The sequence below is a fragment of the Hipposideros armiger genome, unplaced genomic scaffold, assembly GCF_001890085.2.
Source record: "Hipposideros armiger isolate ML-2016 unplaced genomic scaffold, ASM189008v1 scaffold_356, whole genome shotgun sequence".
Taxonomy (NCBI): Eukaryota; Metazoa; Chordata; class Mammalia; order Chiroptera; family Hipposideridae; genus Hipposideros; species Hipposideros armiger.
In genome coordinates this window covers 635539-650258 of record NW_017731706.1, presented here as the reverse complement: position 1 = coordinate 650258, position 14720 = coordinate 635539, and the positions used below count along the sequence as shown (strand labels likewise).

Genomic DNA, 14720 nt, shown 5'->3' with positions numbered 1-14720 from the left:
AGTATTGGAGTGTTCCCAAGTTAGAGGTTGGAAAATGAGAAGGAATCATCAAAGGAGATTGAAAGTGTAATAGCAGCCAGAGAGGTAGGAGGAAAAACTGGGGGAGTGTAGGTATCTGAAAGCCAAATAAGGAAAATGTTCAGTGCTGCAGCCAGGGTCAGGGAAGATGAGGACTGAGAAGCGACTAGCACAAGGGGAAGGAACAAGGGTAATTCTGATGGGGTGGCATGGCTTACAGAAATGGAATTCAGCAAGTACAGGCTGCTCTTTCAGAGAGATTAGTTTTAAATGGAAAGACGTAGGGCAGTAACTGAAGACAAGAATTTTTTTTTAATATGGGAGAAAACACCCAGTATTATTTGTAGGGTGATGGAAAAGATCTAGAAGAAAAAATTAATGATGGCAGGAGAGAGAAGTATAAATTGTCCCAATTTTTTGAGACTCACTAATTATAACATATAATAATTCTCCATTAATAAGAGTATTTCAATATTTATTTGAAAGTTAGAATCACAGTATTTCAAACATTAATAAAAAAGTAAAGAATATATTTAAGTCATAAAAATAAGTCTAAATGTTGAACAAACCAATGAATAACATAATTTTTAGCAACTGCCCTGCCCAACACTTTATCAGTTAAATATATATTTCCTTTTTCCTTTATACAATATACTTGCTTTAGGTAAGTGGTAATTTAAAAAGTAAAGATTATATTTTCTATTAAATTAAACATAAAGATTATATTTTACCAGATCTGTATTGTGGTCGGTACCTTATATATTCATGAAGAATAAAACCTACTTTAAATTCACATAGTTCTTTGAAATTAATCACTATGTTCGCATTTTGCTCATACACATCGAAATCCAGAATTTAGAAAGCCGAACTATTACCTGAATGCCCAGTATGGAATACAGATTACCTTACCTAATGAGTTTTGCTAGAATTATACAACTATACACCCAACTTCAAAAATATTGATCCACAAGCAATATATCCTCTGGTAGAGTAACACATGTATTTGACAGAGTGTAAAAATTGAACTATTTTAAATCAAGGGTTGGCGAAAAACCACAGCCCAGACAGTAAATATTTTAGGATTTGAGGGCCATATATAGTCTCTGTTGGATATTCTTTTTTATAATGCTAATCTCTTAAAATCCTTTTTTTTGGTTTGTTTTTCCAATTTTAAAATATGAAAACAATTCCTAGCCTGTGGCCATATAAAAACAGGCCGAGGACTACTAGATTTGGCCCATGGCTATAATTTGCTGACTCCTGCTTTAAACTGTTGCATAAGAGATTAAACATGATCCAGGTGAGTCATATTTCAGGATTAAAGTTGGACATTTATTTAAAATTTTTTATATTCTGTAGTAAGGAGATATATGTTTGTCCAAAAGTAGGAAGAAATTTCTAATTGAAATGGCATACTCATACTCAGAAATATGCCTGTATCTAAAAAAGCAATTTGATGTCCTTTTATTGAAAGCCACGGAATTCATAAAAAAGCCACTATCTCTGGTTATACAATCAAATTAATACACTTTTCAGGATTATCTCTTAAATATTGTACCTGTAAACAGTGAGAGAAAAGGAAAGCACTGTAACAGTTAAGATGTTTTTATTTCCCTATTTTTATTCTCTATTTTAAAAACATATACACAAGAATTAGATTAAAAATATTTTTTAAGTCAAGAGGGCAAAAGCTGTTTAACTAACTTCCTTTGGATTGTCAGGTCTTTTCAGACTCTGATAAAGGCAATGGACTCTTTCTCCAGAAAAAATATACATCCAAATGTTTGCTTTCATTTCAGAGAGCCAGACTCCTTGAAGCTAATCCATAGATGTGAGGTGAAGATTCTCTTCACTTAAAAACAATCACTTTGCTCCTTCAGGTAATTTTACCTAGAGTTTCTATAAAGGTAAAAATTGAAATAATTTTTTTTAAATTAAAGTTTATTGAGGTGACAATTGTTAGCCAAGTTACATTACCACATGATGATGACAAGTAAAATTGTACTTACAGATAATCTAAAAATCAAGATAACATTCCATGCTCTTATGTCTGGTGACTTTTAAGTAATTCAAAACTACATACAACATGGTCAAACCTTAATGAAACTCCTCTCTCCACACAGGAGGTTGTGCTTTCTGCTGCAGTCTGGACCGTTTCTCACTGTGCCTAGTATATGCCATATTGTTTTCTGCTCTCCTGATGCCACCTTTGTCTCTGTAGTGCTCTTGCCACACTTATTCAAGTCCATCCTATTCATCAAGACCCAAATTAAATTCTACCACCTCCATCATTTCTTCTCTGATATCACAGCTCATAATTTCTTTTCTCTGGATTCACTGCTTTTTCAAGCACTATTCAGTTAATCCTATAATAATTTGTATTAATACAATGTTTTTCTATGTTCTGAGTCCCCCAATTACAGTGCGAGTAGCAAAAGGTGGAACTACTTCTTTGCATCATTACCTCAGGCTACAACACTATTATAAATATGAGACATATCTCATAAGTGTGTGTTAAATAAGTGAATGAACTTAAATTGTTTCTGAAAGTACTGGTCTGATTTCACTATGTGAAAAGTTGATTATAGGCAAAAACTTTGAAAAAAACCCATGAAATGAAATGTAACATTTAATGTTAAAAACTGTAAAATCTGATGGGTGATAAAAGTCCAAAGCTGGTAAAACTATTAACTGAAAGGCATGATCATGATTGCTCTTTTTTTTTTTCATGGACATGATAAATTACCCTAACTTTAGTTCAAATTTAGTGGTCTAAATATAGCACTGAATTACACTTCTTGGTGTAAACTGGGTAAACTGCTGAGTCTATTTAGTACTCCACTATGTGCTAGGTATTTGTTTTATTCAGTGCTATACCTATTATTGCTCTCTCCATAAAATTTCCCAAGGGTACAACCAGTCCCAGGCAGCAATGTAAAGTATGCAAAGTTCCTCCTTCCTAGTTCCAATCTCACCTGTTTGGTACCTTCAAAAGGAGGTGCTTTCCTTCTGCTCTCTGACAGCCAAGGCTCTCCCTGGACACCCTGCCTAGGTTTGTGCTTGGGCTGCAGGCTCCACCTCATTCTTATCTTTCTTTCCTTTTCCCTACCAAAATTTAATGAACATTTATTTTAGTCACTTTAGGTCTTGCCAAGTGTCTAGGTTAATCGTTTCAAAGTCACTTTAAGGTGTGGTTATTGTGCTCATTAAAGGAAAGACTATAATGAGAGAAACAATTTTTAAAGTATGAAGGCATTACAGAGCCTTTCATATATCATGTACATAGGAAGGCAACTCTGCTTGCATATAAAATTAGCACTACTTCAGGGAAAGCACTACACACACATACACACACGGTGCTAAAAGAATGTATACACATTTTAAGAAAGGAAAAAACTGTATTAAAATTGTAGTACTCAATATACTTGTATACTGATAACAAAAGATGAATACAAGTCATGTGAATACATTTTTTGGGGGCACCCGTGTGTGTGTGTGTGTGTGTGTGTGTGTGTGTGTGTGTGTAAACAAAAAACGTAAGGTGTGACAAAAATATTGCTACAAACATTTAGATAAAAAGAGTATTTGGTGAGATTTAGAGGTGAAGAGTAGACAGTGAGAAGAGAGACAAGATTTGTAACTTTCCGTATGTAGAAGAGCTCTCTGTTAGCACTGTTATTAGTGAATGCATTCATTCAGTTAATAAACAGTTATTTAGTTATACAAAGCAGATGTGTGCAATGTTTCACAGGTACCTCAAATATATTGGATATTGGATTAATTATCCCCATCTAACACTAAAACTCAAACAACATTTCTCTCCAGTGTTTGGACTTAATAAAGGGCACCGCCATCCACTTCTGCTCAGGCAGAAACCCATGAGTTATCCTTGCTGTCTCTGTATTCCTCATCCCCTCAACCAACTGATCCCAACTTGTATAAATTTTAACTCCTAACCCTCTCTCTAAATATGCCCACTTTTCTTCATCCTCACTGTCACTTGCTCAAACCCCATTATCTCTCTCCCAGAATGATTATGAGGCTTTCTAACTTCACATCTTTCTCTTTCATAGGCACATGTAGCAATCTCAGAAAAATCTTGTGGTACACTCATATGATGGAACATTATATAACCATGAGAATGATAAGCAACCACACTCAACAATAAGGATGAATTACATAATAATAATAATAATAATAATAATAATAATAATAATAATAATAATAATAATGTGTCTGGCTTTCTTCACTCAGATGAGCATCTAGTGCATGCTCCTATTTACATAAAGTAGAACAGGCAATACCATCTATGCAGTAAGAAGTCAGGTGAGAGGTCTCGTTAGTGGGTGGGAAGCAAGACTGACTGGAAGGAAAGACGAGAGGGAACTTTTGGGATGGTGATAATGCTGTTTCTTCATCTGGGTGATGGTCACACAGGTGTGTTCAGTTTGTGAAAATTCTTGGGAGCTATATTCTTATTATATGCTCACTTTTTTAGATGTCTACTAGGGTTCAATAAAAACTTTTCAAAAAGTACAAACATGATGTTCAATGTCTTCCCACTGCTCTTAATATAAAGCCCAAAGACCAAATATCTGTAAAGACTTGTAAGATATTTGACCATCAAGTCTCATATTTCCCTCTCTCTATGTCCTTTGTCTTGAATGTGTCTTTCTTTTTCCCTTCAGGGCTTTTATATAAATGCTTATCCTGCCTTCCCATTTTGTCTGACTAACTACTAATAAGGTCTCAGTTTCAGTTAAAATTTCATTTTGCAAGGAAGTCTTCTCTGACCCCCCAGATTAGTTAGCAATCCCGTCTATCTTCCTTTGCACTACTCTATCACACATTTTTAGTCGACTGTACATTCTGTGAGGGCAGAAAATATGTTTTATTTACCACCCTATTCGCATAGTTCTTGATAGATTTCATGACTGATTGAATAAATTTATTTCCCATACAAGAACATGGCAGGTAGCTGCGGCAGTATCAAAGTCTATGTATTGCACTATAAGTAGTAAAATTGCTGAAAGAGTTTTTGACACATAAACTTAAAGGAAAGATGAGTAAAATGCATAATTGTTTATACACAGAAAGATACACGTTATGAATGTAGGCACACAGAAAGAAGTCACTTTTAATAATTCTTATTTGAAACTTTATTTGAAAAGTTCTATTTTAAACAACTTTGAAATAAAATCGATCACAAATAATTGTCTACTTTTCTACATTCAGATGTTTCATCATTTTTAATCTGCCATGAAAACCACTGATTTGGCAAAATGAGTGAGTAGGTCAATTAATTGTTTCAGTTCGAATGTAAAGGGAACATTTAACATCTGTCTAACTAAACTTAAAAAAAGCTATAAATATTTGCAAATGTCCTTAAGAAGAATTTAAGCTTTTCTATTTTAAATATAAAATAATTTGATGAACTAATAGTAAAATTATATCTTTTTTTGTTATAATTACACATGGAAAGTATGGAAAGTAACACAGGGGCCTACTGAGTGATATTTGTAAACAGTTATTCCCGGATAAAAAACAAAATCTGGTTTACTTAAAAGGTTACTTGCTATAAAGGCAGGACAGCATGAGTGATAATCAACTTAACTGTAACACTCAAAGGAGAAAAAAATGTTGATTAGGAAATCAATGCCATTTTCTACCATTTTCTAGAATGAGTTTTATACTACACATTTTAGAAATTTTAATTATAATTAAATTTAAATTAAAAATACAGGTTGTGCCCTCAGTTGTCTCAATTTTTTTTTTTTATATTCCCTTTGGCAAGTAACTGTTCTTTGTGTATCATTCCTAAAATTTCTTTTTATTTTAACATTCATGGTATAAATTCATTACATTTTAAATTAGGCAGACTTTACTGGCTAGTACCAGGATAAGGAAGGAAAAAGAAATAAAAAATTCTTATTTGTTTTGAGAAAGAAATTAGTTTTCTTAATACAGCACTTGCTTACTTACCATTTCTAAAGTATTACTGTAATATTAAAAGTGTCTTATGATAAAAAAGAACGACCTTAAAATGCTCTATACTGAAAAGCAACCTGAAGCATATACAGCCTACTATAGAATTCCTTTAACTACGGTTCAGGACCAAGAGGAGTCCCAACAATGCTCAGTGTGATGTTAAGGCAATTAACTACTTTATTAATACTCTGGAAATAACAAAAATAACATTATTCACTTATTTTCTTGGGGTTCAGTTACTCTTTTTGGAGGTAGGATTTGAAAAGAGAAAATTAGGATGTAAATTATAATAGATAATTCATTGTTCTTTAATCCATCTTAAAGAATTTATCACACAGACTCAGACATTATTTAGGGACCATTTTTAATGTAACAATTGGCAATGATTCCAGTCAAAGCATGAACAGAAGAAACTATTAACAAATCAACTACTCTCATTTGGGGTGGTATTATCAAGTTTAATTATTTCAAGTTAAAACATTTTCCTTTTAATAAAAAGTACATTTTTTAGAAGTTAACTTTAGTTTTTACAAGTATTCAATTTCAAATGAAGGCGAGTAACTTATAGTCTTTGAAACTCAGCTTCTTTATCAGTAAAGTTAATGACATTAGACTAGGTGAGTGGTTATTCACCAAATTTTTTGATACAAAACGCTTCAAGAATATGATGAAAATTATGGACACTCTTCCCAGTGAGAAACATGTACATACAAAATATGATTATAATTTTAAGGGATTCACAGACCTTTTGAAGCTCATCCAAAAATCATTCAGTAAAAAGGAAGCTAGAGTATACCTAACGTATTTTGTAGCTTTAAATTTTGTTTTCAGAAATAAATTTAAAGCCTTTAAACAAAAGGAAGTCAGTCTTGAGAATAAAAGTGAAAACCCAAACAATCCATTAATTTACTCATTGTGGTTAAAGATAACAGCTTGGAAAGGCTAAACACCTTATCTATATATAGTGTAGGTGTTAATCTGACTAAATAAGTCATACCTTAGACATTAGAAGTTAGGCAAAATAAGATTCTTACATAAACCTAGGATATTTCTAGACATGGAAATATGTGATATTCACAGCTTTCAAGTGATAATAAATTGTCTCTTCCCAACCCCACCACCACCATCAGGTTCAATTCCTTCTTAAAGTGAGGAAGAAAAATATTATAATATAGGTTATAGTTGAGATCTTTTAGGTGACTGTTTTCAGGGAAGGGAAATACTTTCAGATCCTTAAATTTCTTATTTAAAAATAATTTTTGGATCACTGCCAAAAAAAAAAAAAGAATACTTACCTGTAATTCTTGTTCTCTGAAGGAAATGCAGTAATTATAAACATATCCACACTCTTGGGTACATTCTCCTAAGTGTGAATGGATTTGGAATGCGCCATGGCTTAAACTGAACTGCTAAATTGCCAAACCACACTGGCATTTGGATCTACCTGCCTAGCTAGTAATGAAGCAGAGCTGTCACCTACAGTCATTCACCTGGTGAAGGCAAGTGTTCCCTCTGAGAGGAGTGTGGAGCTGGTGTAATTACTGTCCTTAGAGAACGCGAATTATTACATGGTCTCTCCTATCGAGTTTAAGGGGGCTAGAACCACTATTAAAGAAGTTATTACATGCATTAAAAATGGTACTAAAATTCGAACATTAAAAATGTTTTAAGCACAAGAATGGAAAGCTGCTCCTCTGTAAAAAAAAGCCCTTAGGAGGAATAAGAACTACTGGTATAAGAACTTGTTGTTGACTAAGTCAGGATCCAATGGTCAACACCAGAGAAGAGAAGTACAAGTATTTAAATACTTGTAAAGTAAGCCTTATCCTGGCATTTAGCAATCTAGTATTTTGTGTTAATGCTTGGCAACTTGCGAGTTATGTGATAGCTGCAGTGGTAACCAATGGAAGGAAAAGAACTTGCAATAGCCAGGACCCTGAAAACTGCTGAGATTATCACCAAGGGTGAGCTGTTTTCCATAAGATGTGATACTAGTAATGTGCTGTTAGACAACTTATATTTTATAAACTCTAGTAACTAATCATTCAATTTATAGTATTTCATAAACCTTATAGCTTAATGTAATAATTTAGATATACAATGTTTAAATATGTAAGGACTGAATCCCTGTCCTATAAGTCCCTCTTCTGTCTGAAACATCTTAGAGAATTAGTAAGAAATGGGATACAGATAATTTTTGATTTGCATACTAATTTTCAAAGGGTTATCAAAATCCTGTGCAGAGGGAGACTCTCTATCCTCTAGTCCTAGAAGTTTCTAGGCAGCCTGATGTCTTCTTCTGCTCAGTTAAACCAGGATAGGATTGCCAGATAAAATACAGGACACACAGTTAAGTTTGCATTTCATTTCAGACAAACAATTTTTTATAAGTATGTCCCAAATATAGCATGGAGCATAATTACACTAAACAATTATTTGTTATATAATTGAAATTCAAATTAAACTGGGCATCCTGGTTTTTTGTTGGTTTTATTTAGTCTTCTGCTAAATCTGGAGACTCTAATCCAGAGGAGTTCACAGGGCTACCAAACAGACTTCAGAATGGATGATACTAAAATGGGAGCTCCACTCATGGTCTAGATCTGCACCGTCTCATATGGTAGCTACTAGCCACATGCAGCTATGAGCATTTCAAATGTGGCTAGTTAGTCCAATACAAAATGTTCTTTAAGATATACATCAGATTTTGAATGCTCTGTATGAAAATAAGTAAACATCTCATGAATTTTTATATTGAGTATATGTTGAAATAATAGTTTAGATATATTAGGTTAAATAAAATGTAAATAAAATTAATTTTCCCTGTTTCTTTTTATTTTTTAATGTGGTTACAAAAAACCCTTAAAATTACATATGTACCTTGTATGTGTGGCTTGCATTATATTTTTACTGGACAATGCTGACCTAGATGGCTTCAAGGAGAGGGCTGGGCTAGAATTTCTTTGTTATTCCTTCTCTAAAAAAATCAATATTGGTAAACACAGAGCTGCCTCTCTCACCTTCCTCTAGCTATTAGAGTAGGTAGGGAGCATGATCACACCAAGGAAACTAAATTTCTAACAGGGGCTGTTTTCCGTGAATTGGCTATGATCCTTTTAAAACAAATAAACACTAGTATGTATATGTTGTATGATTAAGTATGTCTATGCATATATAGATCCTAGTTCCATTGGAAGACTCCCTCAGTGCCATTATGTTGGGTTTTCATTCCTATATATTATCAAAGTTACAAACCAACAGTTTATTTTGTTGCCTAATAAGTTATTTATAAGAATTGTTGGGAAAGGATCTTATTTTTGATACTCGAGATTTCAGTGGTCCCTATTTTATATATACATGCTACATAACAGATTTGAAATTAGAATACTAGTTCTAGAATGGTGAAATAAATTTTTCCTTTTACAGAATATGTTGCCAATACTATCCTAAGACAAATATTTTTTTAAAAGTGGGGGGCTTTTTAGATTTAAAAAATGCAGTTATAATAAAACTTCAGTTTATGTAAGAAATAATAATCTGTTTAGTCATTCTTATATCCCATCTTACATTTTTAGTAGGTTTAGCATTTGATTCAATTTTTTTCCTCAACTGATCCAAACAGTGAAGGCATTCATTCATTCGGATCCAAGCTGTTATAAAGGTTAAAAATATTTAACATACTCTCACAAATAAAAATTCAAAAAAATTATATAGAAAAGTTATCTCTAAATATCCAGTAATCTCTATTTCTTCACTAACATACACTATATTATATGTACTTTGGAGATTTAAATCTTTTAAAGGTACCTGCAGTTACAATAAGCAAAACTAGTTCTTACTCCTCAAATATTAATATTACCATCCAGAAAAATAAATTGGTTCTCAAGGTTTTTTCAAAAAAGATCTAAGTTGTATTTTTTTCTCATTCAAACAGCAAACAGAAAGGGTTTTTATTTCTCCTCAATATCTTTTATTACACAAATATTAGAAGGACAATTGTTTTGAAAAGGCAATAAAATTTATCATAAACAAAGATGGCTACCAGAAAAAAATCAGCAGATTTCTCCCAAATTTAATTCTTCATAAGAAGTTCACATTTTGTTGAACTAAAGTTTCCAAAATCACTTAGATTTAATTTCTTCATTAGCACTTCAGCACTCTTAGCTCTCACTGTCTATACTATAGTATCCTGATAATTATTCTGAAACATTTTGTTAGACATTTAGTCTCTTGGTGGCAGCCAATGTTATTCTAATCTAATACTAACCTACTTTTAATATTGATGACATTTTCAAAATCAACATGCTCCTGTTCTTCTTTATAGCCAATGAATAACCAACTGACAATTTAAGTTAGGATTGGTCATTTTAAGAGGTGTCAGTAAATTGTACAAAAGAACAATAAGGAATAGTTTAAGACTGATGTGGGAAGTTTAAGATTACAAAAGGCTTGACATGATACCCTTGTGGACAAAGAACATTCTTCAATTTTATAGTTAACTTTTAGATACATATAAACACTGGCATTCATGGGCATTGGCAATGCTACATCTTCCATAAGTGAGTCTGCGGGCAGTGAACATGGGTGTCAAGATGGTAAATTGGGTCAATCCTACATAATGAGTGCAGTCAAGAAATAGGTTTGGGAATTGTGGGTTGTAATTGTCAGGGGGTCCCAAAATTGACTTCAGAACCCTTTAGATGGGAAAATAAAGAGTAAATGTTTAAAAACAAACATTGTGAGTCAAATTGGGAAGAACAGCAGCTTACAAATACATAAACTGAGCTGTTTCAATGTACATGTCAGAGTTTGGATGAGGTCTTAGAATATCAATAGTGACAACATTTACTAAAATATAACATGGAATAATTTATATAAACTCTTTATAAATTCATGAATTGTAGCCTACAAACATACAATTATTCTTCTCTGTAAGAGTTTAATTTTGTTGTCTTAACCATTTATAGTGTCTGGAGAAAGTTTCCAAGACATGACTTTAAGTATAACCAATAAAAGCAAAAACTGGAGCTACAAGTGGCTCTGCCATTTACAGCATGGAAATAATCTGTCTTTTCTTTTCTTTTTCCATATTTATTGAGATATAATTGACAAATAAAAATTATATATATATTAAAATAAAAAAGAACAATAAGGTCTTCTGATGTTAGAGTTTAGAAGTAAAGCTGAGACATTACTTATCCTTCACAAGGTTTCCCTGGTGGAACCAATTTATATATTTTTCATTTCCCGAAGACAGGAAAACGTTGCAAGATAGGAAAAACACTGCTGATTTTAAGTGGTATTTGTTTATTAGAATCGGACTTAAGAAATTTTATGATCATATACCTAATAAAGATTGAGAAGGCCTTTGCTCACCTACTTTCTGAAGCTGAATAGAGATTTAAAAATGGTTGTGGGATTTTTCTCTGACAGAAAGGTGAGAAACAGCTTCAGAAAGATCATGAAAAGCAATTCTTCAAAGTTAGTTACATCAATTTAAGCTAATAAGTCACCAGACTGCTTAAATGCCGTCACTGTTTCAAACTTCTTGAATGTAAATGTCAAGATATTCAAGAAGAGTTTTTGATGAGGGATCAGCCACAGCCGTTATTAAACTGATTTAAGATGCAGACTGAGCTGAAAGATAAGTCTTAACTATAACTGAGACTTTTAAAAATCAAAACGAAAACATCCATACATCCCTAGGACAATGAAAACCATGTCTTGTTAGATGTGTGTGTTGTTCTGTCCACAAGTGGCTGCCTAGACCCCCTTCTGCGAGAAAGTCTGATGGTCTCAAACCCTCAATGGAGCATTCCAAAACCAGTCTTGCATTAGGAGCTTGGGCCCATGAATGTGCACTCACTACATGGTGCTTACCTTTAGAGAACAAGGTGGTTGACACAAACTGATCAAGTTCTCACACCCCGCACCTCCAAGAACAATGAAAAAGATCTGCAGATCTTTCTTGGTGCAGGAGGGACCTCTTTTTTAATCTTCTTGTGGTGGAAGTTTTAAGATTTTCCTGAAGGATGAGAAAAGAGTAAAATATTATACTAAGATTATACCATCTGGTTCAAGTTTATCTATCTATATTACAAAAAGTAGGTTTTAGAGAAAATAAACTGGGTAAAATCATGAGCATTCCAAGAATCACATTCTCATCTTTCACAAAAAACGTATCTTCCCTAAATAATGTTTAATATTAAATATTATTTCTTAAAACCCAAACCTAAAGTGACTAGTTCAACCTCCACCCCCCAGCAATGAACTATCAGTTTGGAAGTTGAGAAAAATAGGGAAAAATTTTGGGTTCCAAATGATCATTGTTGTAAATGCCAGTTTAAAAAATTAGTAAAGCTAAATTCATTAAAAAGCAATGAGTTAAACAAAGCTAGAAGAAATTTGTCCTGTCTCTCGCTACATATATTTCTAAATAACTACATATGCATTTCTTGAAAGCTAGCAAAAAAGTAGTTAGCCCTTAACACAGAAAAGTTGTGTTAAATACCACAGAATCATATATGAAGTAATCTACTAGAATCAGAATGCAAGCTCCCAGAGGAAATGTATTTGGGGTGTGTGTGCGTGGTTTTTTTTTCAAACAGTCTCAAATAGTTCCTGGCACATAATAAGCACTAAAAAAATGTGATATAAAGAATATTAACCTTATTAGTCAATATTCTCAAGGTTGAAATTTGCGTAAAATAAAACAATCAGAAGCCTACAAATGTTCTGAGGAGTTTCAAAATGTGTTATTTAAAGGATAGTAACAATATCAACCTCTAATCACGTATTAAATAACTTAATATAATTTTAAAATGCCATGTCATAAAATATTTATGAGAAAAAGTGGTATAAATATATTATTACAACCCAAACTCTTGAAAAGGAATGGAATATTTTAAGATCAGGAAATCACACACTATGCCTTAAAAATATATTACCAAGTATCAAATATACAAATAATATTAAGATAAAAAGGAACATGCCTTCTAAATACTTTAGTAGTATTTTTAATCTTTTGAAGAGGGCTACATAAACCAAGTGATAATATAGTTATTTATCTCTATAATTCTGCCTAAAAAAAGTAAATCACTACCATATTAAACTGAAATTAGAAGATACCATTCTATCAGTATAATTTTCATACTTATTTTAATATATATTTTTTCAATATTAAAATATTAACAAATAGTGAATACTACTCATTTATTTTTCTGTAACTGACTATTACTAAAAACAGAGATTGATTTCTTTCAAGTGTTTTCCAACTCTTTCCAAATTTGATAGATTAGGGAGAAAAAGTAACGCTGCAACAGCAACAGATAGATCAATAATATTGATAAGGGACTGAATGTGTGTATATATATTTAATCCAAAAGGCAAGGCCACTAGAATCGGGACTATTACAAAGGATGAGATTCCATTTGACCTCAAATTCCACAAAATAGAATCAGTCCTCCAAACAAACGGAACACAGCACATGGAACATTTTACTTCAGGGTATAGACAACTATTTAATGTACAGCCAAAACCACAATAAGAAAACAGGTAGTAAATTTAGGATTTATGGTTCCCCCTTATCATGAAAATAATGCTTTAGCTGACACATTATGCCTTGACTATAGTAGTACAAAGCTTTTTACATTTCACAAATAATTCGATTCAATAGCTTGTATCAGGGAATCAGGCTTAAAATGTGGGGAAAAAAAAGCAACATTTTAAAACAAAATTTTAGTAGCTCACTTAATTTAAAACGATTTTCCTACTTGGAACATCTTGCAAGCCTTTGAAACTCACTTTAGGGGTAAGGGATGAAAATAGTTACAAAGAACTAAGTGCAGCAATATGAGGCAAGGAGCTTAAAAGTGGTAAAGGCAAATACTAAGTTGGAAATTTCCTGAAAGAAAAAGATTCCGCTAGCTGGTTGAATCTCCCAGGCCCAGGAGGGTGAAAAGAGGAAACAAGTTCTCCTGATAGAAGCACTGACTAGCAACTCCTTTAAAATCCTTACTCACTTTGGTATATAATGGATCTTTCACATCATTTCCACTAGCAGGAAGGATGAAATCTAAATTTACCACATTCAGAGATTTAGTGTTCAATTTTTAATTTCACTTGTAAGTATACATTATTAAGCTATACTAACAACTAATTTAAGTTCCTTACAAAACTGCCCTGAGCAATCTATTTGCTCTTTTCTATCTTGACCAATGTTTTTCATACCGTGTAGTGAAGGACTCTGTTTCCATTGTGGACCCATGCTCATGGACTGCTGCTCATACTAAATAGAAATCTCTAGGCAACTTTTTAATAACCAAACTGGCCTATCCTTCAGTGAGACAAGACAGGTAATTTGCTTGGATGACACAGAAATATCACCTTGCTATAAAAGTTTCTAAACGAGTATTGAAATTGAGAGTAAGCATTTAGTCACAGACTGATAAAACCAGCATTAGTCCACTGCCCATACTTTATGAAGTGCTGACCTAGGTTACAAGTGTACGGTCTTATGGTACTGTTCCTTACACTTTGTACTGAGTCCAATTTCCAGTTTTAATTCATTAGTGACCTAGAAAATGATGGACTAATAAATTATCAATGATTTGTTCATGTTATTTTCATCAGATCTTTCTGCAGCACTGTTTAACAGAACTTTCTGCAATGCTCTGTATCTGTTCTGTCCAGGCGGTGAACATTAGTCATGTGTG

At 32.8% G+C, this 14720-nt stretch overlaps 1 protein-coding gene across 12 annotated transcripts in view; it reads right to left on the bottom strand.

Annotated features, from left to right (window-relative positions):
• The window catches only part of ZEB1 (zinc finger E-box binding homeobox 1), a 179090-nt gene that overhangs the window by 98100 nt on the left and 66270 nt on the right, over nucleotides 1–14720 (bottom strand). For 5 of the 12 annotated variants that reach the window (XM_019661619.1, XM_019661616.1, XM_019661618.1 and 2 more), the window contains one exon: nucleotides 11887–12031. The exons of the other annotated variants lie outside the window; for them this stretch is intronic. The gene's annotated coding sequence lies outside the window, so the exon portion shown is untranslated. The remainder of the gene's footprint in view (nucleotides 1–11886; nucleotides 12032–14720) is intronic. 12 annotated transcript variants of the gene reach the window in all.